Source organism: Xyrauchen texanus, chromosome 42 (genome assembly GCF_025860055.1).
Source record: "Xyrauchen texanus isolate HMW12.3.18 chromosome 42, RBS_HiC_50CHRs, whole genome shotgun sequence".
NCBI classification, from domain to species: domain Eukaryota; kingdom Metazoa; phylum Chordata; class Actinopteri; order Cypriniformes; family Catostomidae; genus Xyrauchen; species Xyrauchen texanus.
In genome coordinates, this window is record NC_068317.1 from 9,589,607 (window position 1) to 9,615,873 (window position 26,267).

At 38.5% G+C, this 26,267-nt stretch overlaps 1 protein-coding gene across 1 annotated transcript in view; it reads left to right on the forward strand.

Moving 5' to 3' along the window:
* fars2 (phenylalanyl-tRNA synthetase 2, mitochondrial) overlaps window positions 1-26,267 on the forward strand; it is a 177,450-nt gene that overhangs the window by 120,101 nt on the left and 31,082 nt on the right. The gene's annotated exons all lie outside the window — the stretch shown is intronic.

Below are 26,267 nucleotides of genomic sequence, written 5' to 3' on the forward strand. Positions count from 1 at the left end.
TGTTGTCCTCCATCACCCGATGCTTGTGGATGTTTACTTGCCAAGTGGTATTGAATTGTGCTTGTAAACTACTGCTATAGTTCAATACTGAATTGCATATCTTACAAATAACCTTGTCGTCCTTTCGGTCGAAATGGTCCCATGTAATACTACTTTGTTCTCACTTCTTTTTGCTCACTCAGCGAAATATGGCTGTAGGAGCATGTGGTTGGCTGCACGTGTTGACATGCCCCCATGAGTTGATTGATATGTATAGCCTATTTTTCTTTAACCATGCAGCAAACTTTTTTAAATGACTTTTTTTTTTAACCGTATAACTGATAGTATTAATTGGCCAAAAACGGTTTTCCACTAAATTATATTAGATTATTATTGTAAAGCAGTTCAATGGAAAGGTGGCGGCGAGAACCGGCCTGACGATATAAACAATATTTTGATGAAAGACTTAAACAAAAGACAAACACACACACACACATGACAGACATGTCCGTCAACGATCTCTCTCTCCTTTATCCCTCTTGCAGGCTTAATTAGCCTGATAAGGGACCGGGTGTTTATAATCACGACCCGGCCCTGCCCTCCTCCCCTTCATGCAGGGGAGCCCCGGACATGACGTACACCCCCCCCCCTTTCCCTGGGGGAGGACGTGCCCTAAGACCCGTCTAACGACAGGTCATCCCTGTCTACCTGGATGAGGGAGGGGACAAGGGGAGGGAAACAGAAATATACAAAATGGGGGGGTACTTCCTAAAAACACTGTAAAATTTAAACGAGAGGGAAAAGGCCAACGCGGATCGGCAGTGAGAGCGAGGAGAGGTGAAAAAAAAAACACTTACTCGGCAGTTCTCCGATACGACTTAGCTTGTTCCTCAGCCACTCCTCCACCCTCTAACAGACGACAGCCGTGCCTCTCCGGTCGGATCGGAGGCAGTCCTCCAGCCCCTGGTGGACGGAAAGCCCCACCGCATTCTCAGGGGAACAGAAGGCGGTTGGTTAGGAGCCCCTTCTCCTCTCGTGTTCGGCGGCCATTCCTCCGCTTCCATGCAGCCGGGCTCCTCCATTGGGGTGGATGGTATTGGCGAGAACTCTACTACGGCATATCCCTCCTCCTTCCCAGATTTCGGCATCAGTGTAAAGCAGTTCAATGGAAAGGAGGAGGTGAGAACCGGCTTGGCGATATAAACAATATTTTGATGATTTAAACAAAATACAAACACACACGACAGATATGTCCGTAAACGATCTCTCTCTCCTGGCACCACTGTCCGCAATCGGCCTTTATCCCTCTTGGAGGCTTAATTAGCCTGATAAGGGACCGGGTGTGTATAGTCATGACCCGGCCCCGCCCTCCGCCCTGTCACAATTATATATCAATATAAAAACTTAATTAGGTTTCTTACCCAGATGTAGCTTTGTTTGCTGTTTTTCCCTAAGACAAACTCCGCTGTGATCGGCGCCATGTTGTTTTGTCACATAAAAGTTTAAAGTTTAAACATTTACTGACAGCCCAGAGTGTTCTTAACTGAGATCAGTTGTTTAAATGGATTTAAATTATGTGTTGCGTATATCAAAGCCAAAATACAATATACACACATTTGTATGCTGGGTTGCAGAAGGATATTCAAAGAAATTATACATATATCATGTCTACATTTTGTGCATCGATAGTGAACTCTCTATATCCCATATGCGTGTACATTTACATATTATACCTGCTATTTGTTACTCAAAGTGATGCTGTTATTTCAGTAAATGACTTTCTGTTGTCTCACTTCACATTGCTATTTGATGAAGAAGCAACTTGGAAGTAAACTTAAGTAAAATGCATGAACAGTAAGATATGGCTATTGCCATTGGGATGTAATACTTAAAAGATGTAAATTGTGCATATATTTAGACTCAAAAATTACTTAAGAAAATACATACAATATTTGTAACTTATGTCAGGGTTGGGAGGGTTACTTTTGAAATGTATTCCACTACAGATTACAGAATACGTGCTGTAAAATGTAATTTGTATTGTATTCTGTTAGATTACTCAAGGTCAGTAACATATTCTAAATACTTTGGATTACTTCTTCAGCACTATAGATTTTTTCACTTGTTTTGACTATAAAAACTGCCAGTACATTAAGACAAAATCCACATGTTAAAAATACATTCTCTGAAAAGCATAAATATCTTATGCAGTGTTGTTTCTAAAAAAGATAGATCTAATTGATCTTGTTTTAAGGATTTTTAGATATTTTTACAGGAAAACAATAAAAAATATTATCAAGAATATGATGTTTGCACTAATATCAAAGGTCTTACTTGAAAAAAAGAAATTATGATCCAACATGAATTTTCTTGATAAAAAAATATGATCAAGTCTGGTAACATGCATGTAAAATCTCTAGAAATAGCATTTTAGCTTAGCGTAAAGCTAACAATTTACACAAGGTTTATTTCTATTTCTTCTGCTCCAAACTTACTTCAAACGTACTTCTCTGTCTGCTCTATGAACGTATCACATCATAAGAAAGTGTTTCACCACTGTTCAAATGCACTTTGAATCACATCATTTATATGTATAAATGTTTTCCATCTGAAAGGAATAAATATTAAATGCAACAAATGACAATAAAATGCAAAGTATTCTCTTCAGTAATCAAAATGCTTTTTGAATGTAACTGTATTCTAATTACCAATTATTTAAATTGTAACTGTAGTGGAATACAGTTACTTATATTTTAAATATGTAATGGGAATACATGTATTCTGTTACTCCCCAACTCTACTTATGTGTAGCTTTTGTGTTATGAGTAGTTATGTGTTTGATAGCCAGTTGCATCTCATAAAATTTAATTGTGGAGGTAATGAATCTCATTCTATCATTTGTTGTATTCTCTCTTTAATATATGAAAAATAAAACGTATATGTATAAATATATGCAGTGTATCCAGTGCTCGGGTACTTGTGCCCATCCCTACTTGCAACTTTCTTAATGTGACATTTTTCTGATTCAGTAAGAAATAATATAGTGTGGGGCTTTTTTTTTTTTTTTTATCAGAATTTGATTGTATAATGAAAAGTTGGCAGATGACATTATTGGTTGACATCATTTTCCCTGCCCACATGGCCTTCTGTATGTCAGCTGAAAAGTCATTCCATAAGTGTTGAAAGTAAAAATAACATTTTTTTTATTGAATTTTATGAAACTTTTTTCTTTAGAATAACAGAGAATAAGACGACGACTAGGGACAGTTGTTAAGAAAGTGATTTTGTGTTTTCTTTAAAAAGAGGGAAAAAAGTAGACGTGTTACATATACATTAATGATAATATATCAATTAGCTACTAAAAAGACAAGCACCCATGAGTGTTTCGCTTTGGTAGAGGTGATGATATCATCAGATGCAGGAGAACAAATTGGTCTTTCTTGAGCAGCAGTGTGAGCAAAGCTCCATCTGTATCTTTCTCTCTCTTACTTTCTCAATGCCTGTCGATGTCTGTATTAACTTGCGACTCCATCCTGTGTGAATATGAGCTGGTAGTGTTTAATGGCATTAGCGGGCAGGAGTGAGCGTAATTATGCTGCCTCTAAATTTATAGGGGCTGACAAGCCTGGCCAGGCTGCTGGATAATATCTGTGTAATTTAGAGTAGAGGTCGCCAGTGGGAGACGCCACTGCCCCATTGATACCCACAGGACCATGTGTGTCTGTAACTACAGTGATACAGTGTTCACAGTGGTGATCACTTTACACATATAATGCTCTTACTGCCCATGTCTCTGCCCTTAGAATCAGTCTCTCTGTATAAAACAGGGGTCAGCATCACTTTTATCCCTTTTTTTAAGTCAATAAATACAGTATATGGGCTATTCTCATAAAACGTGTCCTGTTTTATACTATATTTAACCCCAAATGTGGTGGGGTGATGTGGCTACAAAAATTATATCTAAATGTTTTTCAGCCTATTGATGATATTTGATATCTGGTGATTTTGTCGGTTTGTTCTGTGTGTTTTTTTATTCTCACCCTCATGTCCTGCAGGTGCTGCTGGCATGCATGATCACTGTTTCCATGGGAACATTGATCACACCACTAATTAGCATGCTAGCAGCACCTGGTTCTCCACTAATTCACTCCCTTCTTAAGCCCTTTGTGTTCTCAGTATCTTTGCTAGATTGTTGTTTGATGTGAAGTAACATACCCCTGTCTCGTGTATCTGTTTGGTTGCCCATCTCTGCCCACGTGTCGTGAGTGTGATTGCCTTCTAGTTTGTTGTGCGCTTGTTCTCTGCACTCACGAGTCTTCAACTGAGAACTTCTCGTCTCTGCACGTGTTTTGGGATATTGATTGTCTTCCAGTCTGCTGGGCGTTGTTCTCTGCACCTCACCACACTTCAACTGAGGATTCCTACGAATCTGCTCCTGACATCCACAATGCACACACTCGCCTACGAACACACTCTTCACTGATTTGACCATTGCATGGCCACGGCACACACGCACGGATCCTCAAACCCCTCTCCACAACTGCAGTTGGTGCCAGGATCCTCAGACTTTGGCAGCACAGTGAAAGTTAAACATTATTGTTAATAAATCCTTTGAACTGTTCATTTGCTCTTGGGTCTCTTTGTCTCGCTTTCACTCTCTGACGGTAAACACAAGGGAGAATGAGATCTAATCATTTTCATTGAAATGCACTTTTAGATTTATATTTTATATATGATACATAGTAGCTTAATAAAAAAACATTATTTAGCTTTGCATATTTTTCCCAAAACGTTTTTTGTGAATGAACAAGATGTGCAACAACTACTTACTAAAAATAACCCTGCTAAATATTGTATAATACTATTACTGTGGGACCCAATCAAGTTTATTATTATAATATAATACTGAATTATCATTATTATTTTGATGATTAGGTATGTTTTAAATTAAAGCTATATATTTATGTCATATTTACTTCACCTGCAGCTTTTATTTTGAAACTTCACCTTATCTGGAGCTTTTATTTTGACACTGAATTTCTAGTTTGTAGTTAATATTTTTCATCTGGCGAACCATTGGCATCTCCTTTTCTGTTTTATTGTGCTGCCTTTGTAGATTTTTACAATACTTGAAGTGGTCACTAATGCTTGGAATTCCACGAATGCTTGAACCTGCAATACTCTGATTTCACATTGCATGTGAACTGCTCTAAAAGTGCAAAAAACATGAGCCCATCAGCCCGCACATGCAAAGAACAGCACTTCGACTGTTTATTCTGAAGCACAGTCAGACATGTTTATCCATCTTTGATCGCAGCCATTTACATTTGCATTATCATATATGACCATATCACCTTATTGATGTCATTTTAATTAATCGTGCCGACCTGAAGGATCGTGAACTTAGTCTACTGAGTGCATCAGTAGACTAAGAGTATTCCTAAAAATATTTAGGTGGTTTGAATATTAAATAGTAGTTGCTAGTTTTGATGAGTTCACATATTCTGCGGTGTAACATACTTAACTTAATTGAAACCATTTTAAACTAAATAGAAAAGAAACTCCATGAAAAAAACAATCGTGCTTTAAGGTTATTTAAAATGGTGAAAAACTTTAAAGAAATGGTCACGTTACAGGACATATACAATATGCACTTTCATTCATATAAATTTTAACCTTAAATCTTGATGTATTTTATTTTTTTTATTCTATAGACACGTTATGCATGAACAACTCAAAAACAGTGCTTTAAGAAAGAAATGGGGCATTTTTTAGATGCCAGTGCAACCACCCATTTTACGTCAATTCGGTCCTCCAGAGGATGTGGCAGAGTCGAAATTGCCATGTATGCAATGTAAAGGTGTGCCCTTGTCATGCTACCTGGGATGCAGCAGTCCCACAGATGAAAAAGGTGCGAGTTCTTTCAGACAAGCAGTCAGCTCGGCAGCAGTCACCTTCCTGTCAGTGCAGGCATCTTCAGATGGAGCTGTCACTTTATCACATTGAAAAAAGAGAGACAGCATGTCTGCCTTTCATAACCACATATCGCTATAGCTACTGTGAAGCGGTGCTGATGAGCTGGACATACTCCTGCGTAAGGCGGCTGTTGTGACACTGTATGATTCAAAGAGTGAGGGAGGATACATGCATAGAAGCGAAAGGGATATCTCACATATTTCCTTGTGTTAGAGAAGATTAGTTTATCTTTGGGGGACTTTCATCATTTGTACTGAGGCAGTTGTGTAGGTTCATAGCCCGCAATCGTAACTGTTGACTGTTGGTCAGTAACCCATTTTTTCCCATTTTCTCTCTAAGCATGAAAGAACATTCTCTAGAGAAGAGCTCTAAGCCTTGAACCAAAGCAATTAGCTTTGAAATGAACTGAATTACAAGATTTGAATTAACAAGATCTTTGAGAAAAGGTTTAAAACTGTAAACTTACCAGAACTTTGCCGTGATTTTGCCGTGATTGCCGTTTCCATTAAAACAGTCGCTTCTCTGATTGGTGGACCTCACTTCAGGATTGTGGGTAATGTAGTGCATGTCCTTTAGTTATTCTGTTTGAAGTACATGGAAGTACCATGTAATCACCGTAGTACATGAATTGGTAAACAGTATGATGTTAAAATACCATGGTATTTCCATTTGATGCCATTACTCTACCATGGTACAGAGTAATACCACCAGTTTTTAGTACCGGAAAAATAAAATTCTTTCTTTCTTTTTTTTTTTTTTTTATCTGAATGTTGGAATGTACATGGTATACTGTACACCAAAGTACCATGATATTAACATCTAATACCATCACTGTGCCATGGTACCGCTACAGGACCAGTACAAAATACATTGGTAATATTACATAGAAATTACATAGAATATTCCTTATTCCTACTTACAGTATATCAATATTTCAGTTACTGTACTACACAGTGAAACGAGACAGCGTTCCTCGAGAAACATGGTGCTACATAAAACAACATTGGACAAACACAGAACCACATGAGACTATACAGACTAAATAACATACCTATATAAAGTGCACAAGCAAACGTGTGCAAAAAGTATGGGACAGTACAATAAATTACTAAAAATTAACAGGACAATAAGTACAGTGAGAGACCAGTGCACAGTAGTGAAAAGATGACAGTTTCTAATTTCATCTTTTCCATTTCGTCTTGGTATAATTTTCTGGGTTGATGAAGCTGGCCAGTATCCCATATCAACAGATAGTATTGCGAATGGCAAGGATGTGCAGTGAAATGCAACAAACATGTGCAACCTAAAATTTGGAAAGGCTTTGAACCCTAGGAACAAAATTATCAATTGATTCACCACAAGCCAAGAAGATAACAATTTGTGTAGCAAAGTTTATAGTCTGCGATATGTAGCTGCTTAACGTGGTGGTAAGTCACTTTTCGTGAAACATGATAGAGCAAATTAAACCAGACCCTGCCGTTCATACTTTACTAATGTTGTGTTGAGAAATATGTATGAAGAGACAAAGACAATTGTGCCCTAATTATGTCTGAAAAAATGCCGATATATAGTAGATTGATAATCATCTTGATAATTTTCTGGTTATCGATGTGTGAAAAAGGCATCGTTCCCAAGCCAACTGTTATTAAATGATTATTATATTGTTTGCATGCATCATTTGTACTAATCTGAGTGAAATCTGAAAATTCACCAGCCCACGGCTTATCAAATTTTTTGTCGCACAGGTCGAAATTGGTAGCAAATGCAAGTGATTTAACGCATTGAGCAAAAGTTTGATATTGGGATTTTAAGAATCGATTTGACTATCGTTCAAATGAAGATTGCGATTAATCAGAAAATCTATGTTTACTCGGCCCTAACACTTATCATAACTAAGCTGATTTATTAGTATATGTTGGTGGTTTTGTCAGAATGACCCTTCAATTTTAACAATTTAACACTACCTGTTAGCAAACAAGCCTCATAATTCTCTGATGTCCTCTGAATATATTTGACTGAAGAGGGTTAATTTGCGATGGAAACATGCTGTTGCAAATGAGTCAGAGGCCAGTAGTATCCACTCTGATTGGATCACTAGAGTAATTAGAGCAGAGCAGAGCTGCTCAAGGCAGTGGCAACAAAGGAGCCTGTCTAAACCCTCTCAGGCTTACTACGCAAACACTTTGATGTCCACTCTAAAGTTGCGCACATTCAGATATGTCGCCCTGAGAGCCCTCGTGCCTTTCTTTCTCCTGGCAATTTGTTTAGTGGCATTCTTAGGCATGTAGCCGGGTGAACAGTGATGCGAAAGGTCTGGGAGTTAGACAAGGCTCCGCTTGTCATTTCCTACACAGCAGAGGGCAAGAAGATTGAAGCCATGTGCACAGAATCCTCCCTGACAGATTTAGCAAACAGAAAGCACTGCTTAGGATGAGCTTCGGTAGCAATTTTCGACAACAAATAACCCAAGAGAATGCACACACACACAATTGTGTGCACAAAACAAACACACTCACACACACACACACACACACACACACTATATTAGGTCATCACCTCAGAACCTCTGTTAATAGGAGCTAAAAAAAACAGGCTGTTTTGTATCACTGATGTCAGCCCAATTAGATGTCAGAGGTCAATGACTGGGTGACAGCCATGTGCTCTGGGAGTTTGAGAGACAAGGATTGAGAAAAGAGAGACAGAAAGAGAGGAACCACTCCACCGCAAAGCGGCAGTCCAACATGGTTGAGCAGTTTAAGTTGTTATTGCTTGTACCCTGAAGTTACATCATGGGCCCTATTTTGAGAGCGCTAGTAACAAAGTGCAGCGCTACGCCTAAAGTCGTAAGTGCAAAGTCAGTAGGCATGGTCATGAAGTTTTGGGATTTTGGCACAAGCATGTGCTAAGCCTAGATGCATGTGGATTTGGCGAAATCGTGCACGAAATGCGCTAATGGGCTGGGTCGAGTGAAATTTCATTTGGAGGTTCTTCTCATGTTGTTGCACTGGCTGCCTCCTATTATATAGTCCATTCCCTCAAGCACCAGTGATATAAACAAAGACTGCACATTCATAAGAAATTGGTAGTGTAAATAGACTGTATGCAATGAATAAAAATAATTTAAAAACAAATCCTCTCCAACTGCTTTCATTGGCACCTTTAGTGGTGACTTAAAAATCACTCTTCGACAACAGCTGGAAAATTGCCAATCCAAATTAGATCATAAATGCAATTGTAAATATAAACATAATAATAACTGAAAGATTAACCATGACCTCTAGATACTTTAACACAAATCTCATAAATGTTTCATAAGACAACTCTGATTGTCAGGGTCGTCATTTGATGTTCCACTATATTTTCAAAATTTGGACATTGGCTTTTTTTTATCCAAGGGGAAATTTCCAATTTTCAAATGCAGGAACTGATTGTAGACTTTGTGCTGAAAACAGAGATGGAATTAAAACGTATTAGTGCAATGACCTTTTTCTCAGGACAATAGCAAATTTTGCCTTGCACCAGTCTTCATTATTACAATACACCCACAGTTTTTGTGCTTTCACCCACAGATAGCGCCTACACTCCCACCCACACCCACTTGCGCTTTCTGCTGGCACGAAAATTGCTCTTTGAATTAGCATGCTCACCAAAATTGGACAAGACGTACCGCATGGTCGTTGCGCATAGCGCTGTGCTTTGCATACTCACGAAAATAGAGCCCGAAATGTGTTGAATCTATTGAGAGTTAATGATGGAAACACTGCTGGAAAATCCTGTTTTTGAAATACTTTCATCATGTACTCAACTTCATATATTTCCAAACCCTTATGACTTGCTTCATTTTTTGTTATTTATTTCAATGTTTTTTGTTTTACTCTCATTTTAAAAAAAAATTTATGTTTGGAAGAATATCTCATTTGGCAGAAGTTTGTCTTGTAATGGAAATATGATTATTATTTAGTCAATATTTCATCATGTCATATTCATAAATTTTAGTAAATTTATATATAAAAAAAAGTGCCACACACTTTTAGTTGACAATAATGTGCTACATGACAAAAACGTATCAAACTGTAACATCAAATTTGTAGAGGTGTTCAGCTCTTGCAGCAAACACCATTCAATGACATGGTGTGATCAAAAATTTGAAGCAACTATGTTCTATGAAGGTATGCACACTGCCGCTCTGCATCTGTCAGCAGCACCCAGTTATGACTCTGGAGACTGCTCTATAATTCTGCAGCACCACAGAGTGCAACTTGCATAGTTTTCCATTAAATCCGACCCAAATCATTATCAAAGGACAAAGATTATTTACTCTAAACATCACCGGATGATATATTGTGTACATGTATCTTTCATATAGCCTACACAATGTCCAGTATTTTCAGTTAGTATGTCTTAATGTGGTTTGACAGCTTAAATGAGACCTATTCAAGGCCACATTTGCATAATAAACATTGCTATTTGTAATTGTTCGGATTGTGCAGTTACACCATTTTCATAAACTAACCTGTGAACTCATCAACGTCACTTTGGTCATTCTTGAAGAATTACAAAAACCTATGTAACTTTTTAAACCTGTACCTTTTTGTACCTGCGAAGTGGCACTTCTCGTATGGAATGTTACCTGCTTTAGTACATTTTATATCACCCCCTTGTGGTCTCCCAAAGCTATTACGCCAGACTACATTCAATGGAAGGCCAACTGACTTTTTAAGGGTCATTTTACTATTAATTATTTAATTTTACTTTTATCAAAATTAAGTCATATCAGTTTGTATGACAGAACACAACATGTCCGAATGACTTGCGCATGTTTTGCACATGGTCGTTGAGTAAATTTTGTTCATACCGACTAACATTTTGAAAATACGAACACTTTTATGAGTCCAAAAATGTACTTTAGATCTGCTTTATAAACAATTAACACAAAAATTAGTTATGCGCATTTTTAATGAATTAGGCCCAGTCATTGTTGTTGTAGCGCCTGTAGTGTTCATTTCACTAGGAAACTTTTGTGATACGTACAATGCAAAATTATACAAAAGTGTTGGTATAATAACAGGATTCTATGAGACCAGGTTGTTTCTCACTGGTCTAGGTGGTTTATCTGCTCGATTACTTGGTAGACCATTTTGGTCAAGCTGATTAGGGCTTTTGGACCACGTTAGACCAGCAACAAACTACCTACCATGTTCCAAAAACATTTTTCCCATTCTAAGCTGATATGACCTGTTTTTTTACAGAATGGTAGTGGAAAAGAAGCCTGTGAGGTGACGAGAAAGCAAAAGAATAAAATTACTTTACTGAGGTGATGAATGAGGGACTATGAAATCATGGACAGTGGAGAAGATTGCAGAGCATGAACAGGAAGGATACTATAAGCTTACATCTTAACTCGGGTAATAATGATGGCAGATACACACCAGTGAGTTTGTTTGTGTCAAACACTCACCTGACAGCGGGATACAGATAGAGAGAGAGAGAGAGAATGGAGAGTATTTGGGTGAGTGAGAGACATTCTGACAGATTGCAGAGTGATTTGGGTCACTCTGTAACCCTTTTGCTTTGTGACAGGAGCTCCATTTTCTGAGCCGGTTTTCTCTTTCTGCTATCTCAGACTCCCATTAAAAAGCTTTTGGGCTTCATTACAGTGAGTTGTGTAAACGAGTTACAGGCGGGGTTGGGGGGGGACAATTTGCATCCCTGATGCGACACTAGAGGCCTTGAAAAAAGGAAAGCATTGATGCACCTGATTGTCCTCAATTCGCTTCTGGAAGAAACACCATCCATTCATGTAGGAAACACTATACTCATTATGAGATTTGTGATGCCACAATCCACAAGCAAACTGTTTGAGAGGAAAACAACCATTCGCAATTTAAATGTGAATACACAACTGTTCCTGGTAGAATTTGATTAATTTTCTTCTAAAAGATGGAGGAAAATATGTGGCACGAGTTAAACAAAAGACTTCTCTTATGGAAATGAGATTCTTCTTACACATCAAATTCAATCGTATTTGTTGCATTGTTTAATTTACACCTCAATATTCCTGATGACTATTTGAGGTCTTAACAATCTCTCTGAGCTTTTTATCATATTGTCAAACCGTTTGTAGTTTTCATAAAAATGGGGCTGAATTCCCTTTAGAAAAATTCATAACAGCATTATAAATCACATCCCAGTGTCAATCCAGGGCTATTAGAATGGTGTAAAGGGATTCATGGAAAGGTGGAGGCAAGAACCGGCTTGACAATATAAATAATAGTTTAATAAGCAACTTAAATAGACTAACACACAAAAGTGTCAGACAGCTGTCCGTAAATCTCTCTCCCTGTCCCACTGCAGTCTCCACTCAGCCTTTTTCCTTCTCTGAGGCTTGATTAGCCTGATTAGGGGCCGGGTGTGCCGAGTCACGATCCGGCCCTGCCCTCCACCCTGACACATTCCTCCCTCTTTCTCTCAGGCTGGGGAGTCCCCAGCATGACATACATGCCCCCCTCCCCCATTTCCCTGGGGAGGAGTGTGCTTTCCACCCTGTCTGCCGGCAGGTCATCCCCATCTATCTGGGTGAGGTAGAGGACAAGGAGGGAAACCGCCCCTGGCGGACGGAGCACCCCGCCGTGTTTTTGGTGGACAGTAGGGGTCTCCTCCACCCCTGGGAGCGGTAACACCTCCAGGCGGTTGGTTGGGATCCCGTCCTCCCCTCGCGGTCGGCAGCCGTTCCTCCACTTCCCGGCGGCCGTGCTCCTCCGTCCTTTGGCAGATGGCTGCGGCTGCTCCTTTCGGGTGGACGGTAGTAGTGAGAACTCCACTACGGGAGAACCAAGAACCGTCTTGACAATATAAATAATAGTTTAATAAAAAACGTAAACAAAAAGACAAACACACAAAGGTGTCGGACAGCTGTCCGTAAATATCTTTCTCTGTCGCACTGCAGCTTCCAGTCAGCCTTTATCCCTCTCTGAGGCTTGATTAGCCTGATTAGGGGCCGGGTGTGTGGAATCACGACCCGGCCCAACCCTCCACCCTGCCACAAATATCAACAGGAAGCTTAATTTGCATCTTTCTCAGCAGGTTGTCTGTCTCATATACCATCTCTAAGGCATCTGAACCACCAAAGCATATGCAGCCTTAATGGATTAGATTTTTTCTCAGAAACAGAACACTTCTCAACAGCCTGCTTCTCATTTGCTCAATCATTTGACTCATTTGCTAGTGGTTGCTTCCTGTATTGTATATGCAGTGGCTTTAAAAAGCCTCCATGGCAATCATCTGCTTTTTTATAGTGTAGCTCGCCATTGTGCATTGCATTTATGGCCCTATAAACGTCCGGATACTTAGAGTTTGTGGAAGTACATTTGGCTGTGAAATGATCATTCACTGTTAAACACTGAATAAATTGTAGAACGAACTAGGAATGTCCTTATTTGCTCTGATGCTGTGAGTACTTGTACTCATAAAAATACTTCGAGCTGTAACACAACTAAAAGTTTATATAAGTGTCTGAACATATTTAGTGTAGCCTGGACTACCTGTAGCTGCTGGCATTCCCCCCTCCTATTGCAGCCTCTTCTTCAGATTGTTATGGGTGGACACGGGATCTTGCATGCTGGATTAAGATTAAGATTCAACTTTATTGTCATTGTGCAGAGTACAGGTACAGAGCCAATGAAATGCAGTTGTTTTCGCATATCCCAACTAAGCTGGGGTCAGAGCGCAGGGTCAGCCATGAAACAGCACCCCTGCAGCAGATAGGGCCCAGTGGTATCTTGGCTGTGACCTGGGCTGTGCTGGGGCTTGAACCCCGAACCTTTCGGTCCGTAACCCAGAGCCTTAACTGCTGAGCCACAACTGGCCTGGGATGGGATGCATTCCATCATTTCATCGTATTCCAACCTGAATCCCTTTTCTAACCTTTCTAACAAAGGTTACGAGTCCTGGAAAACACATTGACACTTCAGCCAAAAGTGTCATAGGAGCAGAATAAAATTACATGGTTGCTTCTGCAGTTGTGTTTTTCATCTCACATTTACTTTTTATGACACTGTTGTTTAGGTTTAGGGTAGGGAGGTTGTGTTGATATAAAACTTGATAGACCGTTAAACTTAACGTCATCCCTTTGGGAGCCACATGACATTTAACCTCGGAAATGCGTCAGGATTTGTGTCAACATGCCACCAGGTTGGTGCAGTTTGATTGTTTACAGTTGATTTGGGCACTTGTCTGATGATCAGGCTGGGCAACCTGCCAAAGCAGCCATTTTGGTACCATTTTGGCCATACTGGGATACCAGCTAAACCATCCTAAACCACCTTAAGCTGGTCTTTTCGGTAAGGTCAAAAGATGTTAATTCAGGAACACATCTGTTCTAGTAATGTGAGTGTTCATATTTTAGTGTAGCTCATTGAGTGCCAGAAGCTTTAGAATGAAATATTTGTATTAGATAACAATGATACAATCAAATTCAATGCACCAGACGTCAATAATCACCAAGACTTGCCTTGGTTAAACTGAAACTCAAGTCACACATAAGGTGCATGATTGATCCAGCAATCAACCAGTCCTGTAATTCTCTTTGCCGATTCTCTTGTAGGTCCTGCTCTTTTGTTCTTTGAACAAATCTATTTTTACACTATACTGTAATGTGTGGGTAGATTAACTTAACCCAGCATTAAAGATATTGATCAGTTCCCTCAGAGTACCCATCAAAAGCGGGGCATTCTCAAATAGCCTGACCGAAATGCAATAAATCTGAATTTATCATCACCTAGTCCACCCAGTCTGGAAACATTACGTTTAGTTTTTAAGACAAATGGAGGACTTTGGCAGCAATTTTGTCTTTAAGAAATTACCCATCTGTTTAGTCCTGTATTTTGTGGTTAAGACAGTTTGACAGGCTAATCCTGTTGATGCTCTTTTAAGCATTTCAGAGCCTTTCTACCCACCGCACAAGCTTTATCGACGGCCTGAATCTCAGTAATTAGAAGGAAAGCGGCACTGGATCCACTTGTGATGGATAGTTTTCCTAATTTAATTTGCTTCATGGGATTTGTTCAAGAATAGCATTGTTTTCAAATGAAAAATTGTTTAAACCTTAATGCAGCAGCTTCAAATATGAAGATTTGCTTAAAAAAATAACAATTGCCTAAAGATGTTGATTATTGTATGTATTGTTTTATGCAAATTCTAGATGGTTTGTTATACACTTCAAGTGAAGTTAAACATTTTTTGGGTGTTAAAATGTTTTCTCCAATCCCAGGTTAACATCCTAAGGAAAAGAGTAGGAAAGGGACAGGAGGTTTAAACTTGCTCTGTTTGTTAGAGCATCCCAATCAACATGAGACAGCATCATTGGTTATATCTCCATCCAAGTTGCGAATGTAATTCATGCGAAATTCGGAATATCGCAAAAACAATGTGTTAATAAAGCCTCGTTTCCATCCCATGTGTACAAAAGAACAAAATCGTCACATCCAGGTACATTGTAGATTTTATTTGCATCTTGCATAAATATGTCATCAGGAAAGTTTGAGGCAGAACCATCTGTTTTTCCAGCCAATGGAAGACGGGTTTGGGAATCCTGTTTGAAAACAATCCTTTTTGCAATTCAGAACAGATAGTCATGTCAAGTCATTTTTATTTGTATAGCGCTTTTCACAACACACATTGTTTCAAAGCAGCTTTACAGGAAATCTTGCATTAACACATTTTTCCTCACCCCTGTGAGCAAGCTGAAGAAGACTGGCAAGGAACATAAAACTCCATAAGATGTTGGTTAATGGAGAAAAATAACTTGAAGTACTCATAGATGGTGATGCAGGCAGCGATAAATGATGAGGTGCATCGCAGTTCAACCTGCAGGTCATTTTGGTGACTTCTTTCCTAAGTCCAAGGTTCAGGCAGTGGCATATGAAGTATCCGATGTCTTACAGTTGGAGTTGGCATCAGTTCATCATCTGAAGTAAAAAAAACTTAAGTAAAGTCTCACTAGCACCAGCTGTATTTTGTCATCATCTCTCAGTGACACGTAGCAGTGGAGTCCGACACCAAGCTGGAATTGAGCTGGATCTGGCCGGCTCTGGTAACCTCGGGATATGAATAGAATATTAAGAAATAGGGATATCAATAGAATAATATTAGCGTAGATGCCATTCAATTTTATGCAGAGTTATAGATCATGATAGATGTTTCTGGTTCAGGCAAACATAACTAAAGCAGCCTAACTGTGAGTTAATGGATAAATTAGGTGTATGCCTGGCTTAATAGATGAGTCTTTAGTCTAGCCATAAACTGAGTGAGTGTGTCTGCATCCCGAACATTGTTAGGGAGACTTTTTCAAAGTTTAGGAGCCAAATATGAAAATTATCTACCTCCTTTTGTGGATTTTGATATTCTTGAAATTATTAACAAGCCCGAATTTTGTGATCGTAATGAACGTGATGGAATATAGCATTTCAGAGGGTCACTTAAGTACTGTGGAACTAGACCATTCAGAACATTGTATGTAATTAACTAAATTTAGTAATTAATTTGAAATTTAACAGGTAGCCAATGTAACGACGATAGAATGGGGCTAATATGATCATAATACATCTTTAAGATTTTTTTTGTTGTATTTTTTCTTTCAGATTTTTGTTGTTGTGTTGTACACTTTTAAGTTACATTTACTGATATTTAATCAGAGCATTTGTCCCAAGTTTACCAAGTCCCAGCTCCTTTCGAATCTTCCAACAGGTATGGAAAGTTGATCTCTATTTGCTAAAAACTCCTTCTGAAAACTCTTATCCATTCACACCTCTGTGTCAGTTTCCTGATTTCACACATACACTGCAGGACATTTGTCATCTCCCTGGGCTTGGGTCACCTTACAGGAGGCACTTTCAGGGTGTTCTGGCTTCAAGAGTACAGTAATCCCTATTGCTGCTCTATGATCCTTACCTGGATCCCAACCAGACCAGATCTGATCAATATGGCTCCACTCCGCCAAAACGAGGGCTTCATAGGGAGCCAGTGGAAAGGATGCACGGTTATGCTAAAATATGTTTTATTTTTATGACATTTACGGTATTGCTGATATTTTATTAACAAACCCAGCTTGTATGAGTTTGGGTGAAGTATGTCAGTGGAATGAATAGATTGTGTTCAATACCTGTGGAAATAAGCAGGAAGTGAATGGATATTATAGTGGCTGTAATTATCTTGGAGATGTATGGATTAATGGCTTCCGGTAAAAACTGATCCACAGCTACTGGCGCCAGAGTGTTTTTCAGGCTTCTATAGCAGAGGGAAATCTCGTAACAGCAGCACACTTGGATGAGGAATGTAACGTAAACCTGAGTGGTTAAATTCTGTCAATCTCTCGATCCTACTAACTTGGCTACTCATCTTTGCAGGTGGGGTATGACTCATTTTCCCTCTTAAAATGACTAATTGAATTATAAACCATATCACTAAACTTGTTTTTAATAGTTTTTAATTGATTGTATCTTGTTTTAAACCAGAAACATTTACTTTACACAAGGTCACAAACTTGTTGAAAATTCTTAAAATGTGTTTTTGAGTGGCTCTAACAAACCTCACTCGCTAGCTTGGTGATAAGCCAATTTAAAGGTATAGTGCACCCAAAAATGAAAATTATGTTATAATTTAATCACCCTCATGCCATCTCAGATGTGTGACTTTCTTTTTTCTGCAGAACACAAATTAAGATTTTTAGAAGAACATCTCAGCTCTGTAAGTCCATACAATTCAATTGAATGGTGGTCAGATGTCAGAATGTCCAAAAAGGGCATAGAGGCAGCATAAAAGTAATCCATACGACTCCATTGGTTAAATCCACATCTTCTGAAGCTATAAGATATATGTTGGCGAGAAACAGTTAAATATTTAAGTAATTTTTATGCTAAATCTACACTTTTACTTCCACATATTTGTGTGGAAGTGACGTTCACATTCAGCCACCTATCGGTTGGGGTTGGTCAAAGGTGCAGATTTATAGTATCAATATTTAAGGACCTAAATATTGATCTGTTTCTCACCCACTCCGAACATACCACTTAAAAAGTCAATTAACTTTAGCCAACTTGCTCGTCAAGATTCTCTTTAAACTCTTACTCAGCCATGACAGTAGTTGACCTGAATGAGAAAATGGGCCAAAACAAGACATTTTACTGTAATGCCCTGTTACAAAGAAATAAAAAACTTAGCTGGTGGCTTAAAATTCCAACTTTAAGACCAAGCAAAAATCTCTTCTAAATGGTTAAGTGGGCAAAGTGCAAGTGGTAAGCAGCAATCATACTTTGGGTAGCGCATACTTGCCAACTTCTGCCTTGAAGCAATTCAATTAGGACTATGTCATGTAATTTAATATTCATAATCCAAGCTGATATGTTTTTTTTTATTATTACTGTTCTTGCATCCCTGCTTATGCATTTGTATGATCAGTCTAGCATCACATTGAAGTCATCTTTGTGATGAAATCAATTATTTACATGTTATTTACTCCGACATTATTTGATTTTAATATGCTGAAAAAAGCAATTAAGTGTAGATTTATACATTGTTAAACATTGTTTTTTGAACAGTCAGTCTTAATTGACCATCATCACTGAGCAAACATTATAGCTGATAATTACAACTCCATCTTAAATTTCAAGTATTTCTTCAACACAAACTGCAAACACACCATCCTATGTTTTTTTCTTCTGTTTGGCTGCAACAATCCTTCCAAAAGTAAACCGTTTGTGATAGGACACGTTAGGTCATTTCTACTGTGCTCTCTGCACTCCATGTTTGTTCTCATGCCTTGTAATCTTGAAATATTTGCTCCGTTCCAAAATCTAGCTAGCTGCTTGCTGTCTGCTATCTTCATAGGCAGCTGTCTTTTAGGCTGCATCCTAAATTAAATACATGGGCCTCGTAAGTGACTGGTTTGGAAAGCTTTTTGTCTCTAAAGCTGGACAAGCCAGGCAATTGTACTTGAACTGTACTTACAATTGACTCCAATAGAGTTTGAATTTAGCATATTGCTAAGCTAACCCCTTACAGAAATCAAGAGTTCTGGCAAATTTGCAGCATATTGGCCACTCATTATTTCACATACAAATACGCATTGTGGGAAACTCTTCATTGTCGCCAAATGTTTGCTGTAGGTTCACCACTACCTGTGAAGAGCTGGAAATTTCGGGCAAATATTTGTGGCGAATCACAAACTCATTTGCATGTGAAAATAATGAGCGGAAAATTTGCGGCAAGCTTGCAGTTAGTCAGAACTCATGATCATGATCCACACAGAAATATAGTATGTTTAAATAGTCCGTTTTTAATAAGATTAAGTTGTTTTTGTTGATACTTTTGACGAGTGAATGAAATTTAAGTACATTTATAGTCTTTATACATTTAGTCATTTCTCTCAGCTAGAAGGATTTTTTCCATGAGATCTAACTTATAATTGATTCAAAGTTTGTGTTAGCATTTTGCTAAGTTAACAACATGAAACTCCAATTGGCATAAAATATATACTGTTTGACTTACACTGGTGGCCAAAATAAGGAATAATGTTCAGATTTTGCTCTTATGGGAAAAAATTGGTACTTTTATTCACCAAAGTGGCATTCGACTGATCACAAAGTATTGTCAGGACATTAATAACATGAAAAATTACTATTACTATTTGAAAAACTTAAACTACTTCAAAGAGTTCTTATCACAAATTCCTCCACATGCAGCAATGACAGCTTTGCAGATCCTTGTTATTCTAGCTGTCAGTTTGTTCAGATACTCAGGTGACATTTCACCCTATGCTACCTCTTAGCCCTTCCCATAGATGTGGCTGTCTTGTAGGACACTTCTCACGCACCTCTTACAGTCTAGCTCGGGGGTGCCCTCGATCTACCAGTCGATCGCAAAGGCAATGCTGGTAGATCGCACGAAATTTTAATGTGCTTTCGTTAAATTTGTATTAAAAAAATATATATACTTTCCTCCTTTTAGTTTCTGTCTGACTTGCATTTGACAAGTAAATTTTGACCAGGCCAGATTTTTGTTTATTCAGTTGCCATGACAACTAGGTCCAGGCCTTCCAAGGGCTTCTGAGAACAGAGCACGAAATTGCGAAGCTAGCAGTGTTTGAGACTAGCTACCAGCAGCTACTGCCCGGATTATGCAAAACTGTCTGATTCCATTCAGTGCAAATCATCAGAATAAGGTAAATGCCCTGTCCATTGTAATCTATTGTGTGCTGTATGTGTTTTGGTTTAGTGTTAAAACTCAATGATATCAACATTGAACATTATTACATATATTTTTTTTATTAATTAGAAGATTAACTCCATGTAGGGATACATGCAGTAGTCCCAGTAAGCATTTAAAAAAAAAAAATGAAACTGTGCTTTTTTTAGTTGGTAGATCTTATTGAGTTGGTCATTTAAAAGTAGATCATCATGCAAAAAAGTGTGGGCACCCCTGGTCTAGCTGATCCCACAAAAGCTCAATGGGGTTAAGATCCATAACACTCTTTTCCAATTATCTGTTGTCCAATGTCTGTTTCTTTGCAATTCTTTCAATAAGTCCTGCACCCCTGAGTCTTCTCTTTACTGTTGAACATGAAACTGGTGTTGAGCGGGTAGAATTCAATGAAGCCATCAGCTGAGGACATGTGAGGTGTCTATTTCTCAAACTAGAGTCTCTGTTGTACTTATCCTCTTGTTTAGTTGTACATCTGGCCTTTCACTTCTCTTTCTGTCCTTGTTAGAGACAGTTGTCCTTTGTCTTTGAAGACTGTAGTGTACAACTTTGTATGAAATCTTCAGTTTTTTGGCAATTTCAAGCACTGTATAACCTTCATTCTTCAAAACAATGATTGACTGACGTGTTTCTAGAGAAAGCTGTTTCTTTTTTGTCATTTGTGTCCTAATATTGACTTTAAGACATGCCAGTCAAAACATGCATACTGTGGCAACTCAAAAACAAACACAAAGGCAATGATAAGCTTCATTTAACAAACCAAATGGCTTTCAACTGTGTTTGATATAATGGTAAGTGATTTTATAGTACCAAATTAGCAATTTTTTTAGCAAAATTACTCAAGGATAAGGTGTTGGAGTGATGGCTGTTAGAAAAGGGGTCTGTCTAGATTTGATAAAAAAATAAAGTTTTTCAAATAATGTTTTTTTCTTACATCAGTAATATCCTGAATATACTTTGTGATCAGTTGAATGCCACTTTGATGAATTAAAGTATCAATTTCCTTCCGAAACAGCTAAATATGTATATTAGTCCAAACTTGTGGCCGCCAGTGTGTATATATATATTAGGACTATGAAATAAGTGGCAAATTTGTGGCAAGTTTGCCAGAACTAAAGATTTTTTTGTAAGGGGCAAATACATTTTTTACAGGTTAAGGTTAATATATATTAACTTTAACCTGTAAAAAATGTATTTGCCCCTTACAAAAAAATCTTTAGTTCTGGCAAACTTGCCACAAATTTGCCACTTATTACGTTCACATGCAAATGAAGTTGTGATTCCCCACAAATGTTTGCCAGACGTTTGCTGCTCATTACTGGTAGTGGTGAACCTGCAGAAAACCGTTGGCAACAATGAACAGTTTGCCGTAAAGCTCATTTGGATATGAAAATAATCAGTGGCGAAATTTCAGCCAGTTTGCGCCAGATTTGCAATGAACTCTCGATTTGTGTGAGGGAATGCCTTCTAGTTAGGAAGCCAATTGCTTCAGTTGTGTTGTTTTTCATTTCTGGAAAGTGTTCAGCATCAGTAAAATGTTTGTGTATCCATGTAGTTTTGTCTTGCTGATGTATGTAATATGTTTCGTACTCTATCGCTCACGTGGTGTAACTTGATTAATATGTTTAATATAATTTCCCAGCAATACAGGGGTTAGAAATTGTTGTTTATTTATGGTTTTAGAGCTCCACTGTGCCGCTTTACCAGTTAAGGTGACCAGTTTTATTATTGCCACACATACAGACTAGAAGATAAAACAGACTGCAGGCATCTGGTAGCTGGTGTAGTCCAACACAATTGCCGTGACTGACCCATCCAATAATTGAGAAACACACATTAACGCATGCATCGCAAACTTCTGACTGATTGTACTCAATTGTTTATGTGAATGCGTGCACGCTGTCAACAGTTTTACAAGGCAGATAAAAACAATCAGCCCCCCCTCGATACCTGACGCCATCAGACCACTATAACTGCTACAGCACTGTCTGACACTGCGGAAACTCGACAGCTTGCTGGCGATTATTGATTGGGTGCAAACGCCACAGCAGTATTAAACATTTATGCCTGTGAATACAAACACTTTGGCTTCTCAGGGGGGTTGGTGGCGCTCATTGACTTGCTGTGCAAGCTGGGGAGAGATGGTGTCGATACAAATCCAAAGAGAAGGAGCTTTTTTTGTGATAATTTTATTTGCAACACCTGTCATCAGACACTGTTATGTAAAATAAAGTAATGTCTACAGTGATTTTAGCCACAGTGTGAAGCAGAGGAAAAGGGGTCTGAAACCATTGTTTTCTTTGAATAAATTCACACTTTCAGCGTCATTCGGCATCCATCGACAGTACAAAGCTTCGACCCAAAACAAAACCTTTAAAAATCATTATCAAGGGGCATACAGTTTTTGACGTCAGCCAGATGTGGGATAGAAGATACTTTACAGTATGTATAGGCAATATTACATTAACAACTTTGTATTTTTGTGGTTTGATATCTTGAATAAAGCCCAGACTATATATAGAGAAATTGCTAAATAAATGTCACTCTTTCTAATCTTTCAATTCGCACAGTTGCACCGTTTTTCCCAAACTGCGAACTCATTGTTCATTCATAAAGAATTTCAAAAACCTTTGTATGCAACTTTTGTATATACTTTGGAGCTCACACATATAGAACGGCACATTCTATGTGAGATACCTGTAGGGCTGCAACAACTAATCGATAAAATCAATCATTTTTGATAATGAAAATCATCGACAGTGAATTTCATTATCTATTTGCAGTGAGCACGGCGAAGATCCATCAGTGACATCACTTTACAGCCCAGTGAAATATGTGTTGCATGATGAAACTCGTTTGAAAAACGATGGAGACAAGTTGAAGTGGAAAACAACATGACCCAAGTTGCCCATTGCACAAGAGCACTTGATAAACACTTCAAAGAAGATCATAATAAACATACACAAATGTCTGTCTGTCTCTCTCCATCTTTTTTATCTCTCCCGATTCTCACTGTGAACATAGAGATGGTAATTAGTCACAATTCTATATATTTACTGTGCATTCTCATACTTGAGTGTGTTCGTGCAAAAGCTGAAAATGTTTGCTTTCAGGGGCTTTATATGGAGTTAGCATGAAAACATGGTGCATTTTGAACTCTTCTGAGACCAGTGCAGACAGACAGCATTATTGGTCGACCAATATGTGTTATTTAATGGCCGATGCCGATATCCAGAAAGCAGGGTGGCCAATAGGCCGATACAATGCCGATATATCACACAGGTTAATATAGTAAATAACAAACATAAAATTACTAAAATAATAATAATAAACTAATACAATTTAGCACTATATTTACAAAATTTCACAGAACTAAAAATGTATATTGTATTTTAAATGGTAGATAGTAGTTTCTTCAGATTTCTGTTTATTCATAACATTTTTGTAAAGTAGTCCAGCCACCATGGATGGAATGTGCACACTAACAATCGCATTTACTCCAAAAATATCACATCAAACCAATAGTACATACAGTGCATAGTGAATAGGACATTTACTAACAGCACAGGAGAAGCGCTTTTACCTTGGGCTACATACAAAAATGTAGGCAGCTGAATTGCTACCTTGCTGCCTAATCAGTTAATGGCTTAACTGACATCAAACAGTTTGAAAAGCACCTTATGTTCATTGTACCTCCGTATACATTTTCCTGGTTTCAGACGCAGCCTTGAAGTTGCTCTCACACGCTGGTGCGGATCCAGCATGAGCCTCAATCTCCTGACAGTATTAACGGACTGGATCATCTACTTAGATTGTCATGGACAGACCGTCATTATTTTTGTTAACAAAAACTTCAGGATCAAAAGTTCCTCTGATTCACAAATGATGATGGTCTGTCCATGACAATCCAGGCCGTGTAACTGTTAAACTGGTAAAAGCGCTTCTTGTGTGCTGTAAGTAAATGTCATAATCACTATGCACTGTATGTACTATTGGTTTGATTCGATATTTTTGGGAGTAAATGCGATTGTTAATGAGATACATTAAATGAGATATACACATATTTGCAGATGGTATGTGATATTACTTTTATTGATATTTTTATAATTAGACAAGACAACGCACAGCGACAGCGGGAGAGAGAGAGAAGATAAAAAACACTTACTCGCTGGTTCTCTGATATGCACTAGCCACTCCTCCACCCTCCAGCGAACGACAGCCATGCCTCCCTGGGTGGATCGGAGGCAGTCCTCCGGCCCCTGGCAGACGGAATGCCCCACCGCATTTTTGGTGGACGGTAGGGGTCTCCCCCGCCCCTGGCAGTGGTAACCGCTCCAGGAGGTTGGTTAGGAGCCCCTCCTCCCCTCGCCTTCGGCGGCCATTCCTCCGCTCCCTCCAGCGGATGGCCGCGGCTGCTACTTTCAGGTGGATGGTACCGGTGAGAACTTAACTACGACGCATACCTCCTCCTTCCCGGATTTTGGTACCAGTGTAAAGGTATTATAGTGATGCGGAGGGAGACCAAAAGCAAGGCCAGAGCGCCAGTGGGGAGAGAGTGACCAGAGAGCACGACAGCAAAATGTATTGGCCGATGCAATAATTATATAAGTCAGAACATCAGCTTCTGCGATATATCAGTCGAACACTAGGCAGCACACTAGAGGTTAAGTCATTCACTAAATAGGGAGTAAAGGTGCATCCTGTAGCTTTCTATGAAGCCAAGTGCATTCACTCCTAAATTCTAACCAAAAGTTCATTTTCAACATGTTTAAAAAATCAGCTGTAATGTCTCAAAATCATGAATAACAAACCCTTCAGGACACATAATAAAATATTTGATTGTAAAAAATCTGACTTTCTTTAACGTTGTATTACTTCAATTTTACAACTTAGTCCCGCTGTCCACATATGTGGACATACATTTTTTTTTTGTTGTTTTGTTTATTAGGTGCTACTAGTTACAAATCAAAAAGGGAAATGGAAAATGCACACAGCCACAGTCACACAGGGGTCTCAGGAGTTTTAAGAGGGGTTTTAATGATTTTTATGTGCATCCATATTCCTACATAAATTCTGTAGTAATTTATTCATAATAATACTTATTCCGTAGTAGTTTATACCCATGCCTTCTTACCAAATAAAAAATGTATCCACCTAAAGTGAGCGAATACATTTTTAATGCAAGTTTTGGAGATATTTTATTCACATATTGTTGTTTCCATCTAGCATATTTTATGCAATATCCCAAAGTTTGGAAACCCAGCTATTGTAAAACACATGCTTATGCGGCTTGTTGCTTAAATAGGACAGTGGTAACCGCAATAAGAGAAAAGACACCAATGTTCAATAAACAGTTACATTTTGTGATTAATTATTATCTAAATAAACAATTCTTCCTCCAAATAATATGGTTAATTAAATGACTGTAGGAGTTTATGGTTGCTTAGCAAAGAAGCAAATTGGAAAGTAGCTTTAATACAGAATGTGCGCTCACAGGGGGGTGAGTTTTAGTCATTTTACAACAGCTGTGAACTCGGCTCGTCCTATCAGACTTCAGATCTGGTTTATAATATTAAAGTGAAAGCAGCTGTTTATCTTCTATGAGCAGTGATGTCTATGGTTCAGGGTTTTATTCTATTCAAAAAGTCAGATAGCAGTGCAACGATAATCTGTAGAAATAAAAATATTTTTTTAAAGGAGTACTATTTAGAAAATGTGATTTTGATCCCCTTAAAAAAAAGGTCAAGTGAAACATTTAACGAGCAATTAAGAAGAGGAAATGCCATCTGGCAATCGGCAACTATAAAATAAATTGGCATAAATAATTAAGGGGAATAACGGGAAGGAGAAGGGAATAAAGCTCAGGGTGGATTGCTCAGCTAATGTCAAACTCTGCCACAGATGGGTCTCTCTATCTCTCTCTCTCTGTCTCTCTCTCTCAGTGTTCAGAATCATTCATTACTGAGAAAGGATCTGCCACTAATGTGTGTGAGAACTCCCACTGAGAGCCCAAGCTCCCAGGAGCCCCTCTCATGGAGCAAATGTAACTGAAAGCCAAT